The 18,538-nt window shown below is 43.5% G+C and overlaps 1 pseudogene across 1 annotated transcript; it reads right to left on the bottom strand.

Annotated features, from left to right (window-relative positions):
- Window positions 1-390: 390 nt before the first annotated feature.
- On the bottom strand, window positions 391-2,019 carry LOC126939622 (peflin-like; annotated as a pseudogene). Its single transcript, XR_007720431.1, has one exon. The product of XR_007720431.1 is annotated as a peflin-like (transcript).
- Window positions 2,020-18,538: the final 16,519 nt, after the last annotated feature.

Below are 18,538 nucleotides of genomic sequence, written 5' to 3'. Positions count from 1 at the left end.
CCTCCCAAAGTACTGGGATTACAGACGTGAGCCACCACGCCCAGCCAGCTTCTCTACTTTCGAGGTTTTGGGACTCGGCTGACTTCCTTGCTCCTCAGCTTGCAGGTGGCCTGTTGTAGGACTTCACTTTGTGATTGTGTGAGTCAGTACTCCTTAATAAACTCCCCCTTATATATACATCTATCCCATTAGTTCTGTCCCTCTAGAGAACCCTAATACAAAATTGTGTGTCAAGACCACAATCTGCTAGTGATGATCATTACTACTGAGGTTGGGCCTTATTTTTAGACCTTTTCAATAAAAATTTAGAACTGGGGGATGTGAGGCAAGGGATTTATTGTGTGTTGATAACATTTATCTGTGCTTTTTTTTTTTTTTTTTTTTTTTCCCCCAGAGTTTCATCCTTTTATTGAAGCTTACAATTTCACTGGACTTTTGGCCCCAAATGAAAAAAAATGCAAATTAAAAAAAGTATTGGCAGAGAGAGGTGCCCACTGTCCCCTGGAGACTGAAGCCGAGCAGGGCATGGCAGGCAAGTGAGGGGTCCCAGCCGCGGAGGCAGAGCCTGGCCAGAGGGGCCCAGGGAGCAGATTTGTCTGAGCAGGGCCAGCCCCAGGCAGTTAGAAGTTAACACACAAGGATTTATGGGTGTGGTGGAATCCAAGCCACTGGTCCCATGGGCAGATCTCTCTCATGCTTGGTCAGATTCCACTTTGGAGAAAATGGGCTCGTGTGACAGGATGCCTGGTGAGGGAACACAGGTAGTAACGATAATGGGCCAATGAACACTCACCACTGGCATCAGGGTGGAGCTCAGCTGACTGGACACTAACTCCATTACAAGAACCTGCTCCTGGTGCCAGGCTGTGCCACTCAACTGCTCATGGCCATCAGGACATTCAACTTCCATCCTCTCCTCCATCAGGCCCCTATCTGTGTGGCCTTAGCCCCGGTCCTCACTATTTGGTGGCTATGATACAGGACTCTCAACCCTCTTTTGGAACAGTGTTGCATCAAGCAAGGGAGAATGTTCTTCTAAAGGGACAGGAAAAGAAGAGATGTCCACATACTTCTCTCACTCTAAGAAGCCAGGAAAGGTCCCTGGTGCACTCCACTCTCCACAGATGGGTTGGGTCATAGCATCCGAGAAGCTGTCATGGTGACGAAGTCCTCGAAGCAGCACCGAATGTTGCCTTGTACAGCTGTCTCCTTCTCCTGGAAGGCCTCTGTCAGCACCTGCAGCTGGGTGCACACCTGGATGAAGCGGTCCAGCTGCATGGCAGGATTGGCAGAGCGTGGGCAGTAGTGGGAGACCAGAAGCTGGGTGAACTGGGGGCTCAGGTTGTAGCCCATTTGGGACAGAGCTTGCTGCAGCTCTGTGTAGCTAATGGAGTCCCGAGCGGTCCCGGTCATACTGCTGGAAGAGGTTCTTCCACTGCTGGATGAATTTCCACAGGGCTGAGAAGCCGTAGACATCGATGCGGCCTGACTTGGTCTTGTCAAACATGTTTATCATCATGAGGCAGGTCTCATCATTGAATGAGGACCAATTGCAGTTGACCAGGGCCTGCTTTAGCTCCTTCATGGAGATATAGCCACTGTGATCTGAGTCCACTGACTGGAACCAGGAGTAGGCCTCAGGATCCACATTGGGAGGGGCGCCACCCTGTCCATAAGGCCCAGGCTGCTGGGCACCATAGGAACTTGGAGGTGGCTGACCATAGGGGCCCCATGGAGCTGCACCGCCATATGGTCCTCCTGGAGTTCCAGAGGGGAACATGCCAGGACTGGGGTGTCCATAAGGCCCTCCACCAGCTGGTGGTCCATAAGGCCCTCCAGGGGCAGGACCCCCATAACCACCAGGGGGTAGCCCACTGCCATACTGCCCTCCACTATTGGGGGTCCAGGGTAGTAGCTACCCGGAGGGGCTCCTGGTGCTTGTCCTGCAGCTCCTGGGCAGCCCTGCCGGTACGGATAGCTGGCCATGGCGATTCTGACCTTATCTGTGCCTTTTACAATTGAAGATCAGTTTTACTGGCTATAAAATCCTCGACTTTTTCTTTCCTTGGGCATCTTAAATATGTGAATTCCATTTCCTTTACCATAAAATATTGATGTTGGAGAGTCTGATAATAAGCTGAATTTCTTTCCCTTCTTAAATATTGTACTCTAATTTTCTTTATAGTTAAAGACTTTTTTATTTAAAGTACAATAATTTTACTGGAATGTCTTGGTACTGGTCATTCTGGGTAAATATCCTCAGGGATGAGGTCTACTGCTTTAATATGAAGTCTGGAATCTTTTTTTATTTCAGGAAAGTTTTCTTGAATTATAGTTTTTAGTGTCTGTTCTGTTCCCTTCTTGTGGTGTTTTTAGGGAGTTTATTATCTGTATGTACGATCTTCTTTGCTTTCCCTCAATATTTGTCAGTTTCTCTTGAGTTCTTTTTATCTCTTCTTTTTTTTTTAAGTTTTTTTTTCCTGTTTTTCACTTTTCTCTCTCTCTCTCTCTCTCTCTTTTCCTGAATAGAGATAGGGTCTCCTTATGTTTCCCAGGCTGGTCTTGAACTTCTGGGTTCAAGTGATCCTCCTACCTCAGCCTCTTAAAGTGCTGGGGTTACAGGCATGAAGCACCATGCTGAGCCTTATCTGTTTCTCTTAAGATACATGTGTCTATCGACCCTGTCTGACAGCTTTGAAGAGAGCAGTGGTAGTCCCAGCATGGTGTTTGAGCTCTCAGAATGGACAGACTGCCTCCTCAAGTGGGTCCCTAACCCCCGTGTAGCCTAACTAGGAGATACCTCCCAGGAGGGGCCGACTGACACCTCATACAGGTGGGTGCCCCTCTGGGATGAAGCTTCCAGAGGAAGGATCAGGCAGAAATATTTGCTGTTCTGCAATATTTGCTGTTCTGCAGCCTCTGCTGGTGATACCCAGGAAAACAGGGTCTGGAGTGGACCTCCAGCAAACTCCAACAGACCTGCAGCTGAGGGACCTGACTCTTAGAAGAAAAACTGACAAACAGGAAGGAATAGCATCAACATCAACAAAAAGACATCCACACCAAAACTCCATCTGTAGGTCACCAGCATCAACAAAAAGGACATTCACAGCAAAACCCCATCTGTAGGTCACCAGCATCAAAGACCAAAGGTTGATAAAACCACAAAGATGGGGAGAAACCAGAGCAGAAAAGGTGAAAATTCTAAAACCCAGAGCGCCTCTTCTCCTACAAAGGATTGCAGCTCTTCACCAGCAATGGAACAAAGCAGGATGGAGAATGACTTTGATGAGCTGACAGAAGTAGGCTTCAGAAGGTTGATAATAACAAAGTTCTCTGAGCTAAAGGAGGATGTTTGAACCCATCACAAGGAAGCTTAAAACCTTGAAAAAAGATTAGACAAATGGCTAACTAGAATAAACAGTGTAGAGAAGATCTTAAATGACCTGATGGAGCTGCAAACCATGGCACAAGAACGACATGACACACGCACAAACTTCAATAGCCGATTCAATCAAGTGGAAGAAAGGGTATCAGTGATTGAAGATCAAACTAATGAAATAAAGCGAGAGGAGAAGTTTAGAGAAAAAAAGTAAAAAGAAACAAACAAAGCCTCCACAAAATATGGGACTATGTGAAAAGACCAAATCTATGTTTGAATGGTGTACCTGAAAGTGATGGGGAGAATAGAACCAAGTTGGAAAACACTCTTCAGGATATTATCCAGGAGAACTTCCCCAAGCTAGCAATGAAGGCCAACATTCAAATTCAGGAAACACAAAGAACACCACAAAGATACTTCTTGAGAAGAACAACCCCAAGACACATAATTGTCAGATTCACCAAGGTTGAAATGAAGAAAAAAATGTTAAGGGCAGCCAGAGAGAAAGGTCCAGTTACCCACAAAGGGAAGCCCATCAGACTAACAGTGGATCTCTTGGCAGAAATTCTATAAGCCAGAAGAGAGTGGGGCCCAACATTCAACATTCTGAAAGAAAAGGATTTTCAACCCAGAATTTCATATCCAGTCAAACTAAACTTCATAAGTGAAAGAGAAGTAAAATCCTTTACAGACAAGCAAATGCTGAGAGATTTTGTCACCACTAGGCCTGCCTTACAAGAGCTCCTGAAGGAAGCACTAAACATGGAAAGGAAAACTGGTACCAGCCACTGCAAAAACATGCCAAATTGTAAAGACCATCGATACTAGGAAGAAACCGCATCAACTGATGGGCAAAATAACTAGCTAACATCATAATGACAGGAGCAGATTCACACATAACAATATTAACCTTAAATGTAAACGGGCTAAATGCCCCAATTAAAAGACACAGACAGGCAAACTGGATAAAGAATCAAGACCCATCAGTGTGCTGTGTTCAGGAGACCCACCTCATGTGCAGAGACACACATAGGCTCAAAATAAAGTGATGGAGGAAGATCTACCAAACAAATGGAAAGCAAAAAAAGCCAGGGGTTGCAATCCTAGTCTCTGATAAAACAGACTTTAAACCAACAAAGATCAAAAGAGACAAAGAAGGGCATTTCATAATGGTAAACGGATCAATTCAACAAGAAGAGCTAACTATCCTAAATATATATCCACCCAATACAGGAGCACCCAGATTCATAAAGCAAGTCCTTAGAGACCTACAAAGAGACTTAGACTCCCACACAATAATAGTGGAGACTTTAACACCCCACTGTCAATATTAGACAGATCAATGAGACAGAAGGTTAACAAAGATATCCAGGACTTGAACTCAGCTCTGCACTAAGCAGACCTAATAGATATCTACAGAGCTCTCCACCCCAAATCAACAGAATATACATTCTTCTCAGCACCACATCTCACTTATTCCAAAATTGACCACATAGTTGGAAGTAAAGCACTCCTCAGCAAATGTAAAAGAACAGAAATCACACACTGTCTCTCAGACCACAGTGCAATCAAATTAGAATTCAAGAGTAAGAAACCCACTCAAAACTGCACAATTACATGGAAACTGAACAGCCTACTCCTGAATGACTACTGGGTAAATAACGAAATGAAGGCAGAAATAAAGATATTATTTGAAACCAATGAGAACAAAGACACAATGTACCAGAATCTCTGGGACACATTTAAAGCAGTGTGTAGAGGGAAATTTGTAGCACTAACTGCCCACAAGATTAGGAAAGATCTAATATTGACACCCTAACATCACAATTAAAAGAACTAGAGAAGCAAGAGCAAACAAATTCAAAAGCTAGCAGAAGGCAAGAAATAACTAAGATCAGAGCAGAACTGAGGGAGATAGAGACATAAAAATCCCTTCAAAAAATCAATGAATCTAGGAGCTGGTTTTTTTTTTTAAAAGATCAACAAAATTGATAGGCCACTAGCAAGATTAATAAAGAAGAAAAGAAGAATCAAATAGATGCAATAAAAAATGATAAAGTGGATATCACCACTGATCCCACAGAAATACAAACTACCATCAGAGAATACTATAATCACCTCTATGCAAATAAACTAGAAATTCTAGAAGAAATGGATAAATTCCTGGACCCACCCTCCCAAGACTAAATCAGGAAGAAGTTCAATCTCTGAATAGACCAGTAATAGGCTCTGAAATTGAGGCAATAATTAATAGCCTACCAATTAAAAAAAGTCCAGGGCCAGATGGAGTCACAGCCAAATTCTACCAGACACACAAAGAGGAGCTGGTACCATTCCTTCTGAAACTATTCCAATTAATAGAAAAAGAAGGAATCCTCGCTAACTCATTTTATGAGGCCAGTATCATCCTGATACCAAAACCTGGCAGAGACACAGCAAAAAAAGAGAATTTTAGATCAGTATCCCTGATGAACATCGATACGAAAATCCTCAATAAAATACTGGCAAACAGGATCCAGCAGCACATCAAAAAGCTTATCCACCATGACCAAGTTGGCTTCATCCCTGGGATGCAAGACTGGTTCAATATATGCAAATCAATAAATGTAATCCATCACATAAACAGAACCAATGACAAACATTACATGATTATCTCAATAGATGCAGAAAAGGCCTTCATCAAAATTCAATAGCCCTTCATGCTAAAAACTCTCAATAAACTAGGTATTGATGGAACATATCTCAAAATAATAAGAGCTATTTATGACAAACCCACAGCCAATATCATACTGAATGGGCAAAAACTGGAAGCATTCCTTTTGAAAACTGGCACAAGACAGGGATGCCCTCTCTCACCCCTCCTATTCAACATAGTGTTGCCAGTTCTGGCCAGGGCAATCAAGCAAGAGAAATAAATAAAGGATATTCAAATAGGAAAAGAGGAAGTCAAATTGTCCCTGTTTGCAGATGACATGATTGTATATTTAGAAAACCCCATCGTCTCAGCCCAAAATCTCCTTAAGCTGATAAGCAACTTTGGCAAAGTCTCAGGATACACAATCAATGTGCAAAAATCATGCATTCCTATACACCAATAACAGACAAACAGAGAACTAAATCATGAATGAATTTCCATTCACAATTGCTTCAAAGAGAATAAAATACCTAGGAATCCAGATTACTAGGGATGTAAAGGACCTCTTCAAGGAGAACTGCAAACCACTGCTCAACGAAATAAAAGAGGACGCAAACAAATGGAACAACAATCAATGCTCATGGATAGGAAGAATTAGTATTGTGAAAATGGCCATACTGCCCAAGGTAATTTATAGATTCAGTGCCATCCCCATCAAGCTACCAGTGATTTTCTTCTCAGAATTGGAAAAAAGTACTTTAAAGTGCATATGGAACCAAAACAGAGCCTGCATAGCCAAGGCTATCCTAGGCAAAAAGAACAAAGCTGGAGGCATCATGCTACCTGACTTCAAACTATACTACAAAGCTACAGTAACCAAAACAGCATGGTACTGGTACCAAAACAGAGAGAGACACCAATGGAACAGAACAGAAATAACACCACACATGTACAACCATCTGATCTTTGACAAACCTGACAAAAACAAGAAATGGTGAAAGGATTCCCTATTTAATAAACGGTGCTGGGAAAACTGGCTAGACATATGTAGAAAGCTGAAACTGGATCCCTTCCTTACACCTTATACAAAAATTAATTCAAGATGGATTAAAGACTTAAATGTTAGACCTAAAACCATAAAAACCTTAGAAGAAAACCTAGGCAATACCATTCAGGACATAGGCATGGGCAAGGACTTATGACTAAAACACCAAAAGCAATGGCAACAAAAGCCAAAATAGACAAATGGGATCTAATTAAAGAGCTTCTGCACAGCAAAAGAAACTACTATTAGAGTGAACAGGCAATCTACAGAATGGGAGAAAATTTTTGCAATCTACCCATCTGACAATGGGCTAATATCCAGAATCTACAAATAACTTAAACAAATTTACTAGAAAAAAAACCAAAGAACCCCATCAAAAAGTGGGCAAAGGATATGAATAGACACTTATCAAAAGAAGACATTTATGCAGCCAACAGACTCATTAAAAAATGCTCATCATCACTGGTCATGAGAGAAATGCAAATCAAAACCACAATGAGATACACCAGTTGGAATGGCAATCATTAAAAAGTCAGGAAACAACAGATGCCGGAGAGGATGTGGAGAACTAGGAACACTTTTACACCGTTGCTGGGAGTGTAAACTAGTTCAACCATTGTGGAAGACAGTGTGGCAATTCCTCAAGGATCTAGAACTAGAAATACCATTTGACCCAGAGATCCCATTATGGGGCATATACCCCAAGGATTATAAATCATGCTACTATAAAGACTCATGCACACGTATGTTTATTGCGGCACTATTCACAATAGCAAAAACTTGGAACCAACCCAAATGTCCATCAATGACAGACTGGGTTAAGAAAATGTGTCATGGCCACGGGTGGTGGCTCACGCCTGTAATCCCAGCACTTTGGGAGGCCAAGGCGAGTGGATCACAAGGTCAGGAGATGGAGACCATCCTGGCTAACACAGGGAAACCCCGTCTCTACTTAAAAATACAAAAAATTAGCTGGGCACAGTGGCAGGCACCTATAGTCCCAGCTACTCGGGAAATGAGGCAGGAGAATGGTGTGAACCCGGGAGGTGGAGTTTGCAGCGAGAAGACATTGCACCACTGCACTCCAGCCTGGTGACAGAGCAAGACTCTGTCTCAAAAAAAAAAAAAAAAAAAAAAAAAAAAAAAAAAAAAAAAAAAAAAATGTGGCACATATACACCATGGAATACTATGCAGCCATAAAAAAGGATGAGTTCATGTCCTTTGCAGGGACGTGGATGAAGCTGGAAACCATCATTCTGAGCAAACTATCACAAGAACAGAAAACCAAACACCACATGTTCTCACTCATAGGTGGGAGTTGAACAATGAGAACACTTGGACACAGGGCGGGGAATATCGCATATGGGGGCTAGCTGTGGGGTTGGGGGTAGAGGGAGGGATAGCATTAGGAGAAATACCTAATGTAAATGACGAGTTAATGGGTGCAGCAAACCAACGTGGCACATGTATACCTATGTAACAAACCTGCACGTTGTGCACATGTACCCTAGAACTTAAAGTATAATAAAATAAAATAAATAAACATGTTTATTTGATCTTCTGTTCTTTCTAGTTTAGTCTTCATTTCTGAAATACTTTTTCTTTCAATTCTTTCCTGAGTTCTGTCACTTCACTTCTGAGTTTTTCTAATTCTGATTTATAATGTTCTTTTATGTCTTGTAGTTTAAAAAATGTGTTTGAGCTTGATTTGAAACAATAATGGTTTTATTCTGTTTTTTGGATGTGTCTTTATGGTGTGCAGTTTCTCCTAAACATGGGCCCCAGTCCTAGAAGGAAGTCCTCAGTCCTACTCCTTAGAGGCAGACATTTGGAATCCCTTTCGCCCTTTCTCCTGATAGCGGCTTCCATATCTCCAGATAATATGTTAATACTACTTTTTCATGGTGTATCATCTTTAGACATTTTATGTTTACTTCCTTCTGTAACATTTAAATGAGAATTTATCTCTATTGCACCAGTCTCCCTTCCCCTATTCAGTCCTTCCAATATAGTAATTTTATTATGTTTAGTTTTTTCTGTTATTATGACTAAGTGAGTATTATTAACTAGAAATGGAAATGGTATATTTTGATTACAATTAATTTATTATGTTGCCTTCCTTTATCATATCTTCAGTTTGTTTTTGTGTTTTCCTCCAGCTGTGCCATTAGACCAGGCACTGATCTGTTTTCCTGAATCTTCCTTCTGCTCCCATTTGGACTCTGGGATTCTCCTTGACTGTTCTCTTGGTGGTTGGCTTCTGTCTCCTGGCTCCCACATTCTCCATTTTCTTGGTTAAGTCCCTTGCTTTTTCCTAGCACTTTCTCAAATAACTTTCTAAAATAGGATGTATTGGAGGCAAATTTTCTTAGAACTTGAAAATAACTACTTGAATCTGAAAATCAAATCCCTTAGAATTCTGAAGCATTGTTCTTCTGGTAGACAGTATTACTGTTACAAAATCTGATACTATTCTGATTCTATTTACTTTCAAAGCAATTTTTAAATTTTTTGCCTTTTTCTTTGGTAGCTTTTAGAATCCTTTCTTTATTCTGGGTACTGCAGGATTTTACGTAATGTCCCTTGGTTTGTGTCTTTTTGCATCCCTTGTTCTGGGTTCTCAGTGGAACTTGCTATCTGTAAACATCAGCTCTGGGAATTAACTTGAACTGTTTCAGCAGTAATTCTACCTTCCTTAGTTTCTCTGTTTATCTCTCTATAACAGAACTCCTAAGTCAATAGATTTTGGACCTCTTGAATTAAAATATCTCTCATTTTTTCCTCTCATATCTTCTGTCTCTGTGTTTTGTTCTGCTTTCTGACTTTATCTTCTGATTTTTTGTTAAATTTTCATAGTTTAGCAGATACTTTTAAATTTCTTGAACTCTTGTTTTTTAACTTTATTCTTCAAAAAGTCTTCTTATTTTACGGGTGCAATATCTTTACGCTCTTTCAAGAAAATAATGATAGATGTTCTGGTTAGAATGTTACTTTTTCTTATTTATCTTTTTTTATGTTGGAGTTTTTTTCCCCTGTGTTTCTCAAGTAACCTGGTGATTCCTGGCTGGTCGTTTTGATTACAGGAGTGGGGCATAGTGAAGCCGATTGGAACTCTGAGTAGGAAGGAAGTACTGCATGATTGGCAGGCTTTGCTTTGGGTGAATGGGGAAGATACTGTTGCTATGCTGGAGAAGGCCAGAATGAGATGGTCTTTTTCCCTGGGATAGCCTGATTTTTTTGTTGTTGTTGTTGAGGCAGAGTCTCACTCTGTTACCCAGGCTGGAGTGCAGTGGTGTGATCTCAGCTCATTGCAACCTCCACCTCCCAGGTTCAAGAGATTCTCCTGCCTCAGCCTCCCAAGTAGCCGGGGTTACAGGCACAAGCCACCATACCTGGATAATTTTTGTATTTTTAGTAGAGACGGGGTTTCACTATGTTGGCCAGGCTGGTTTCAAACTCCTGGACTCAAGAGATCCACCTGCCTCGGCCTCCCAAAATGCTGGGATTAGAGGCGTGAGCTACTGCGACCATCCTGATATTTTTTTCAGAAGAGAAACTTCCAGTCTTTGCCATAGTGGGTGTGGGGAAATGCCTGCCTACTCATCAGTGTTATGCGAAGATGGGGGATGGGGTTTAGTGATGGCAAAGGGACAGGTGAGTGGTGTCCTCTTCCTAAAAATCTCTAATTAATCTCTCTGTTTTCAACCCTGCATTTCACTCCTGTGCTTCTCTGAGTGTGGAGTCTCTGAACTTCTGTGCATTCTGTGAGGGCAAATTGGCTTTCCTGTTGTCTGTAGCCCCCCTCAGAGCACACTGCTAGGGCTTGCTTGCTCTGCTCCACCAGCGATCGCTCTGCCACTGGCTGCCTGATATCTACAATTTTGCAGAAATCTCTATTCACAAGGAGGCCTTTACCCCCATTTTCTTTTTTGTGGGCATATATTGTGTTTCATTCCTTTACTATAAATTTAGTGAAATCTAAAATGAGAGGGGATAAATATATTTGTTCAGTCCACCATCAGAAGCTAGAAACTTCTGATATTCCAGTTTAATAAATTTATATCACAGGTTATTTGCTGGAGGACTGGGCAAGGATTTTCTAATTGTCTCTGGCATGTATAAAAATATATTTAATGTATGTCTTTGTGGACATACTAACCAGAAAGAGACTATACTTGTTTAGTTGGGTTCTCTTTAGTGGAGTAGGTGCTGGGAAGTTGCATTAAGCAGAAATCTGATTTACATTTTGCTAGCCACTGAAATGAATGCAATGAAATAGGTTTACTGCATTTGATTGTGCATTGGGTTTGCCTTATTATTACCTCAATATTTCCAGGTAGTGACAAAATAAAGACTTGGGGTGTCTGAGAGTCTTTGGAACATCAGGACTGGGCTGGTTTTCATGACTGCAGCCAGGCTCTGGCTCAGAATTCGTTTCTTGTTTCCAGGCTTTCCTTCTTTGCTTCCTTACTGCTCCCACTGCACTTTGTACCCACTAAACTTTGTCTCTTGTGGTCTGGAGCAACATCTAGTTCATCTTTGTGTCTACCACGTTAAACACAGCGCCTAGCACTAAATAGCCAGTTAGTGGACAAATGACTACTTTATATGATAAGGTTTACAATTTGTATTTATATATATATATCTGTTTCTTCCTATAAGAATATCAGTGTCTCGAGAGTAGGGATATGGTCCTATTTGTTTTTGAAACTCTCTTGCCTAGTATTCATTAATAAGACTAAGTGAGAACAGAACATCCAAGACCTTTAACAAGGGACCATCCTTTTTGTGTTTCCTGATGTTTTAAGAGACAAAAGTGCTTACTCAGACGTGGCTTCTAAGACTAAGAGAAGAGATTAAACAAAGCCAAATTTACTCAAAGCACAACATATCTGTGCATGTATTCAGGTCTGTCTCCAGCATCCCAGTCAGAACAGCAGTACCTCCCTCCATAGTCTGATACAGATTTCAGACTTACATCCCCCTAGGACAATATCACTTGCACCATTGGAAAAATGCATTCTTGCTTTCTGTAGCAGCTGATTAAATTCTAGTTCCCCATGATGCATGGAACTTGCTTGAGGACTGGTGGAGTCCCTAGACTACAGACTTCATTCTGAAATCCCACCAACTCCCAAAGAACCCATCATACAGCCCATGAATCATGCACAATCCAGGTACCACTACCATATGAATACAGGCCCAACCACCACCTCTTGAAAGCCAGAGTGGACCTACCTCTCTTGAGGCCGGCCTTGTAGCCAGTCAAGTTGGCTTCTGTGTGTTCCATAGCCTTACCATGTTCCTTGGACCATGCAATATTGATGATACAAATAATCCTTTAGTGAGCACTTATCAGTGTGCCAGGTGCTGTGCTAAATGTGCTTCAAACAACATTTCATTGAACTCCCACTACTCAGTGAATTCATTTCTATTGCAGATGAAGCCTCTGAGAAGTTAGGCAATTTTTCTCAGTGTCACAGTACATGTAAGTAGAAAAGCCAGGACCAAATTCAGGCTTGTTAGAAGTGTCCAAAATCCATGTTCCTAATGACTTGTAGCATGAGGGTTCCCAGAAGCAAGCTCTTTGTATGCAGGAGGGAATGTGCTTGGGATCAACACCTGTGGAAAGAATGAAGTGGAAGCAGCATGGGGCAGATGAAGAAGCTGAGCACTGGTGAAGTCCCAGTAAAAGCCTCAGCCAGCCCCCAGGGAACTCTGAAGCTGGTACGACCCTTTAGAATCATTCTGAGTTGTGATATAGAAGCTGGAAAGAGGAGAAACATACAAAATAGTTAAGAAACAATCCTATGCCATCACTCCAGGGAAGCTTGTTAGTTTATTCACTTAGTTGCCCACTCATTCATTGATTCATTCGTTCGTTCATTCAGCGTGCCAGATTAGGTGCTGGATTCTGGGGGACAGGGTACAAAGTGAAGTTTACAGTCAACACAAAGATGATGAACACATAAGCTGGTGGAACACAGTCTTACAGGTGCTCAGATAGAGGTATGCACAGCGTTCCATGAGAGAATGGACGTGGGGATGCACTGAAAGCAAGTGGGAGGGGCCAGGATGTTGTTGCCTCCTCAGAGGTGACTGGGCTTTCCTAGGGCAGGGGGAAGAAGGGCATTCTGCGCCCAGGGGAAAGATTGAGCCTTTTTAATTTTCTCCAGATGGGGTTGTCTTTTTTTTTTTTTTTTTTGAGACAGAGTCTTGCTCTATTGCCCAGGCTGGAGCACAGTGGCACAATCTTGGCTCACTGCAACCTCTGCTTCCCGGGTTCAAGCAATTCTCCTGACTCAGCCTCCTGAGTAGCTGGGATTACAGGCGTGCACCACCGTGCCTGGCTAATTTTTGTATTTTTAGTAGAAATGGGGTTTCACCATGTTGGCCAGGCTGGTCTCAAACTCCTGACCTTGTGATCCACCTGCCTCAGCCTCCAAAGTGCTGGGATTACAGACGTGAGCTACTGTGCCCAGCCTTAGATGCGGTTGTCTTAGTTAGTTTGGGCTCCTGTAACAATCAAGACAGCTTGGCTTGTAAACAACAGACATTGATTTCTTACAGTTCTGGAGGCTGGAGGTCAGATCAGGGCCACAACAATCTTGTGGTTAGGGCCCTCTTCTGGGTTGCAGACTGCTGACTTCTTATCCTCAGGCGGCAGAGCTAGAGAGCTCTCCGGGGTCTCTTTTATAAGGCACTAATCCCATTCATGACAGCTCCACCCTCATGACCTAATTACTTCCAAAGGCCCCACCTCCATTATCCCCTTGGGGGTTAGGATTTCAATGTATGAATTTTTAGGAAACACAAACATTTATTCCATGACAGGGGCCAAGGGAGTGAGGTGGGATCAGAAACCAAGGTCCTCAGATGTGTGTGTTGTAGGGAGGGTGGTGGGTAAGGAACTCATCGATGCAGTTTCCACCCACACCCTGTTTATCCAGGCCCTTTGATTCTCCCCAAGAGAGAGGAGACCAGCGAGGAGACCAGCATTGGGCAGAACAGAGAAGAGAGGTGGCAAATTATTACCCATTAAGCTCCAGAGCCACAGGAGCAGGTATAAAGTAGGAAGATTTGGGAAGAAGGTGTGATCAGCAGAAAGCAGATTTTCCTCCTCCCCTTCTGCTGGTGCAGATGAAGATGCGGCAGGCAAGGGGGATGGACATAAGAGAAGCTGTAGGTAGGGAGGGCTGGCTAGGAAAAAATGGATGGTGGGGAAAACATATTAGTTAACTCTTCAAAATTTATCCCAGTGCAGAGAAGTGCAGGCGTATGGACAGGAGATAAAAACAGCAGATGAATCTCAGGGGCCAGGGACAAAGTCAGGGTGGTGGGAGCCTGACACCAAAGGGGTGTGTCTCTGTTGGGGTCTGTGGACCTCAGGCCGGTGTTGGATCCAGGAGGGTCTGGACCAAGGTGGGGCTGAGGGGGTGAAGGGTGAGAGCACAGGCCCGCAAGAGGGTAAAGAGTTTGCCCATGGAGAAGAGGACATAGCGGAATCTACAAGAGGTCCTATCAGCTACCCCATGCTTGCTTCTAGGAACAAGAGCACATGGTCAGAGGCACAAGGGAGTAATTGTCAGGGACCCAAGTCACTTACAGAGGCCTTTCTGAATGGTGGGTTCTGAGGTGGCTGTAGCCAGGTATGGCGTCTCCACCCTTGGCCTTGCATAGAGACCCCAGGAAGCGAAGCTACAAGGGCAAAGCAGAAGGGTGGGGATATAGGCAGTGACTGTGTCCCCCCAAAATTCATATTGATGTCTTAACCCCTGGTACCTTGGAATGTGAATGTATTTGGAGATAGGGCCTCTAAAAAGGTCATTAAGATAAAATGAGGTCATATAGTGGGTCCTAACCAACATGACTGGTGTGTTTACAAGAGGAGATTAGGACACGGAAAACACACAGGTGGAGAGATGATCATGTGGACACACAGCAAGGCAAAGAGAGAGGCCACCAAAGAAACCAGCTCTCAGAGTTCTAGCCTCCCAATCTGTGAGAAAATAAATTCTGTTGTTTAAGCTACCCAGCCTGTGGTACTTTGTTATGGCAGACCTGGCCAACTGTGAACAATGGCCATTTGATTTCTTCTCTAAGTAGATTCCAGGCATGCTGTCATTGCTTTGCAGATGCTTACTGGGCACTTGCTGGGTCCTGCACCCAGCTGGCTGCTAGGGATAGTGAGGGGCACGAGGCACTCTCTGCCCTTGCAGAGCTCACTGGAGGAACAAACCTCCAGTGGAAGGTTTGATGGACCTTCCTGGAAGAAGTACTCGTAGGAAAACCCAAAAGCTCAACAGATGCTGTCTCTTTGGTTCACATTAGGAGCTATGATTTCCATCTTCCCATGGCATTAGAGGTTCAGATACTGAGGATCAGAGAGGCAAGTTCAGCATCGAAAGGCAGGAAGAGGCAGAAATCTGGACACTGATTCCTAACGCTAAAGCTGCATCATCTCTAGTGAATCTCATCAGCTCTTCCCGATGGCACCAATCAGCTTTAGCATACTGGCCAGCCAGAATAGATGTCCTTGGGCATTCTTAAGATCTGAGACTGTGATGGTTAATCTTAGGGTATCAGCTTGACTGAGTTGAGGAATGCCTCAATGGCTGGTGGAGTCCATCATTCCTGGGTGTGTCTGTGAGAGTGTTTCCAGAGGAGATTCACATGTGAGTCAGCAGGCTGAGAGGGAGACCCATTCTCAGTGTGAGTGGGCACCATCCAATCAGCTCAAGGCCAGGCTGGGACAAACAGGCAGAAGAAGGAGGATTCTCTCTCCCTGCTTTCTGGAGCAGGATGCCTTTTCTCCTTGGGCATGAGACTACAGGGTCTTTGGCTTTTGGATTCTAGGACTTGTACCAACGGCCTCCCGGGGCCCTCAGGCCTTCAGTCTCCAGCAGGGGTCTGTGTTGTTGGCCCTCCCTGATTCTGAGGCTTCTGGACTTGGGCTGAGGCATGCTACCGGCTTCTCTGATTCTCCAGCTTGTGGATGGCCTATTATGGGACTTCTCCGCCTCTGTAATCACATGGGCCAGTGCCCCCTAATGCATTTCTTTTCATATATCCTACTGGTTCTGTCTGCCTGGGGAACCTTGACTAGTACAGATACGGAGCATTTGAAATGAGAGGATTTCTGATCCTGTTCCTCAAGAAGCAGTAGGTCAGAGCATGCCTCTTTTTTTTTTTTTTTTGAGACAGAGTCTCGCTCTGTTGCCCAGACTGGAGTGCAGTGGTGCAATCTCGGCTCACTGCAAGCTCCGCCTCCCGGGTTCACGCCATTCTCCTGCCTCAGCCTCCTGAGTAGCTGGGACTATAGGCGCCCGCCACAACACCCGGCCAATTTTTTTGTATTTTTCTTAGAGACGGAGTTTCATTGTGTTAGCCAGGATGGTCTCGATCTCCTGACCTCGTGATCCGCCCGCCTCGGCCTCCCAAAGTGCTGGGATTACAGGCGTCAGCCACCGCGCCCGGCCCATGCCTCTTTAAAATAACTTCTCGAGAGTTTCACAGTTAGAAAGAATCAGCTTCAGGTGATCTTGAAGATCCCGCTTGGATTCCACTCTCCGGCTCTCAGGAAGCTCAGGCTTCCTTATTTCTTCTAGGATTTCCTTTCATGTGGGGGAGAGATGCTCCCCCACTGCTACCCAGCCCATGGGACACAGTGAGTCTGGTGGAGGATGCTCTGACCTGTGGTGCTTGTGACTGGTAAACCTTGGGGCACTTGAGGGAGGGGGAGGAGAGGGTGGCAGCTTGATAAGAAAGAAGAGACGCATATAATTGCCACTGATATTTGCAGCCGCTGTAAATCCCCTCAAAGAGACCCTGAATCTCTAATGGAACGCTTTCACAGGGAGATGGGATCCAGCTCGATGAATCAATTCTGGCTTCATTAGTTTCTCCCTGATATTTAATGGTAGTTAAAACCCAGCCCTCCAGGACCAGGCTTAGGCCACCCACACCAAGAGGAAAAGTGTCAGCCTGGGAGGGCTCAAGTCAACAAGGGCCGGGGCTGGTTTTCCGCCTGTTAGGAGCAAATCTGTTCTCATGCTTCATTACTTAATCAGTTGCTACAAGGGAAGATTAGATACAAAGATAGAGAAATAAACAGAAAACACTGGTTGTAAGACACTTAGAAAGTAGGGGAAAAACAGAGCTGGCATTTACAGAGCACTCAGATCCCCCCCTGAGCTCGAACGTTCTGGATTCTTCCTGAATGTTTGTCTGCTATACATGTCACCTCATTTAATTTTCACCAAGGGCCTCCGATTATTCATTTTATGTATTTATGTATTTATGTATTTATTTATTTGAGACAGGGTCTTGCTGTCACCTAGGCTGGAGTGCAGTGGTGTGATCTTGGCTCACTGCAACCTCTGCTTCTCCTGTCTCAGCCTCCTGAGTAGCTGGAACTACAGGTATGTGTCACCGTGCCGACTAATTTTTTTTTTTTTTTTTTTTTTTTTTTTTTTTTTTTTTTAGCAGAGACAGGGTTTTACCATGTTGGCCAAGCTGGTCTCTAACTCGTGACCTCAGGTGATCTGTCCATCTTGGCCTCCCAAAGTGTTGGGATTATAGGGGTGAGCCACTGCACCCAGCCCATTTTACTATTTTTATTTTTATTTGTTTTGAGACAGGGTCTGGTTCTGCCATCTAGGCTGGAGTGCAGTGGCGTAATCTTGGCTCACTGCAGCCTCTGCCTCCTGGGCTCAGACAATGCTCCCACCTCAGCCTCCAGACCTCTGCTCACTGCAGCCTTCACTTCCTGGACTCAAGTGATCCTCCCACCTCAGGCACCGAAGTAGCTGGGACTACAAGTGCACACCACCATGCCCAGCTAGTTAAATTTTTTTTTTTTTTGTAGAGACAATGTCTCACTATATTGTCCACGTTGGTCTTGAACTCCTAGGCTCAAGTGGTCCTCCAGCCTTGGCCTTGTTGGCTGCAGTGAGCTGAGATTGCACCACTGCACTCCAGCCTGGGCAACAAAGCCAGACCCTGTCTCAAAAAAATAAAAATAAAATAAAATAAAATGAATAATCAGAGGCCCTTGGTGAAGATTAAATGAGGGCACAGGCATGAGCCACCATACCCGACATTTTAACATTTTTAATGGTTAAAAAAATCAAAAGAATAATAATATTTCATGACACATGAAAACTGATATTCAAATTGTGGTTTTAGTAAATAAAGTTTTTAATAAACTTTATTATATAAAGTAATAAATAAAGTTTTATTGGAACACAGATCTGCTCATTTACTTATGGATTATCTCTGGCTGCCTTTGCCCTACCACGACAGAGTTGAATAGTTTTGACAGAGACATTGTGGACAGCAATGCTTAAAAATATGTACTGATTGGACTTTTACAGAAAAAGCTCACTAACCCCATTCAAACTGATTCCCAGTCATCCTAAATGACAGGAAGAGATGGATTGAGTTCAGACATGGATGCACATTTTATTGATAACC

This window comes from Macaca thibetana, chromosome 16, assembly GCF_024542745.1.
Source record: "Macaca thibetana thibetana isolate TM-01 chromosome 16, ASM2454274v1, whole genome shotgun sequence".
In the NCBI taxonomy this organism is placed as follows: Eukaryota; Metazoa; Chordata; class Mammalia; order Primates; family Cercopithecidae; genus Macaca; species Macaca thibetana.
This window is presented reverse-complemented; position numbering and strand designations above follow the sequence as displayed.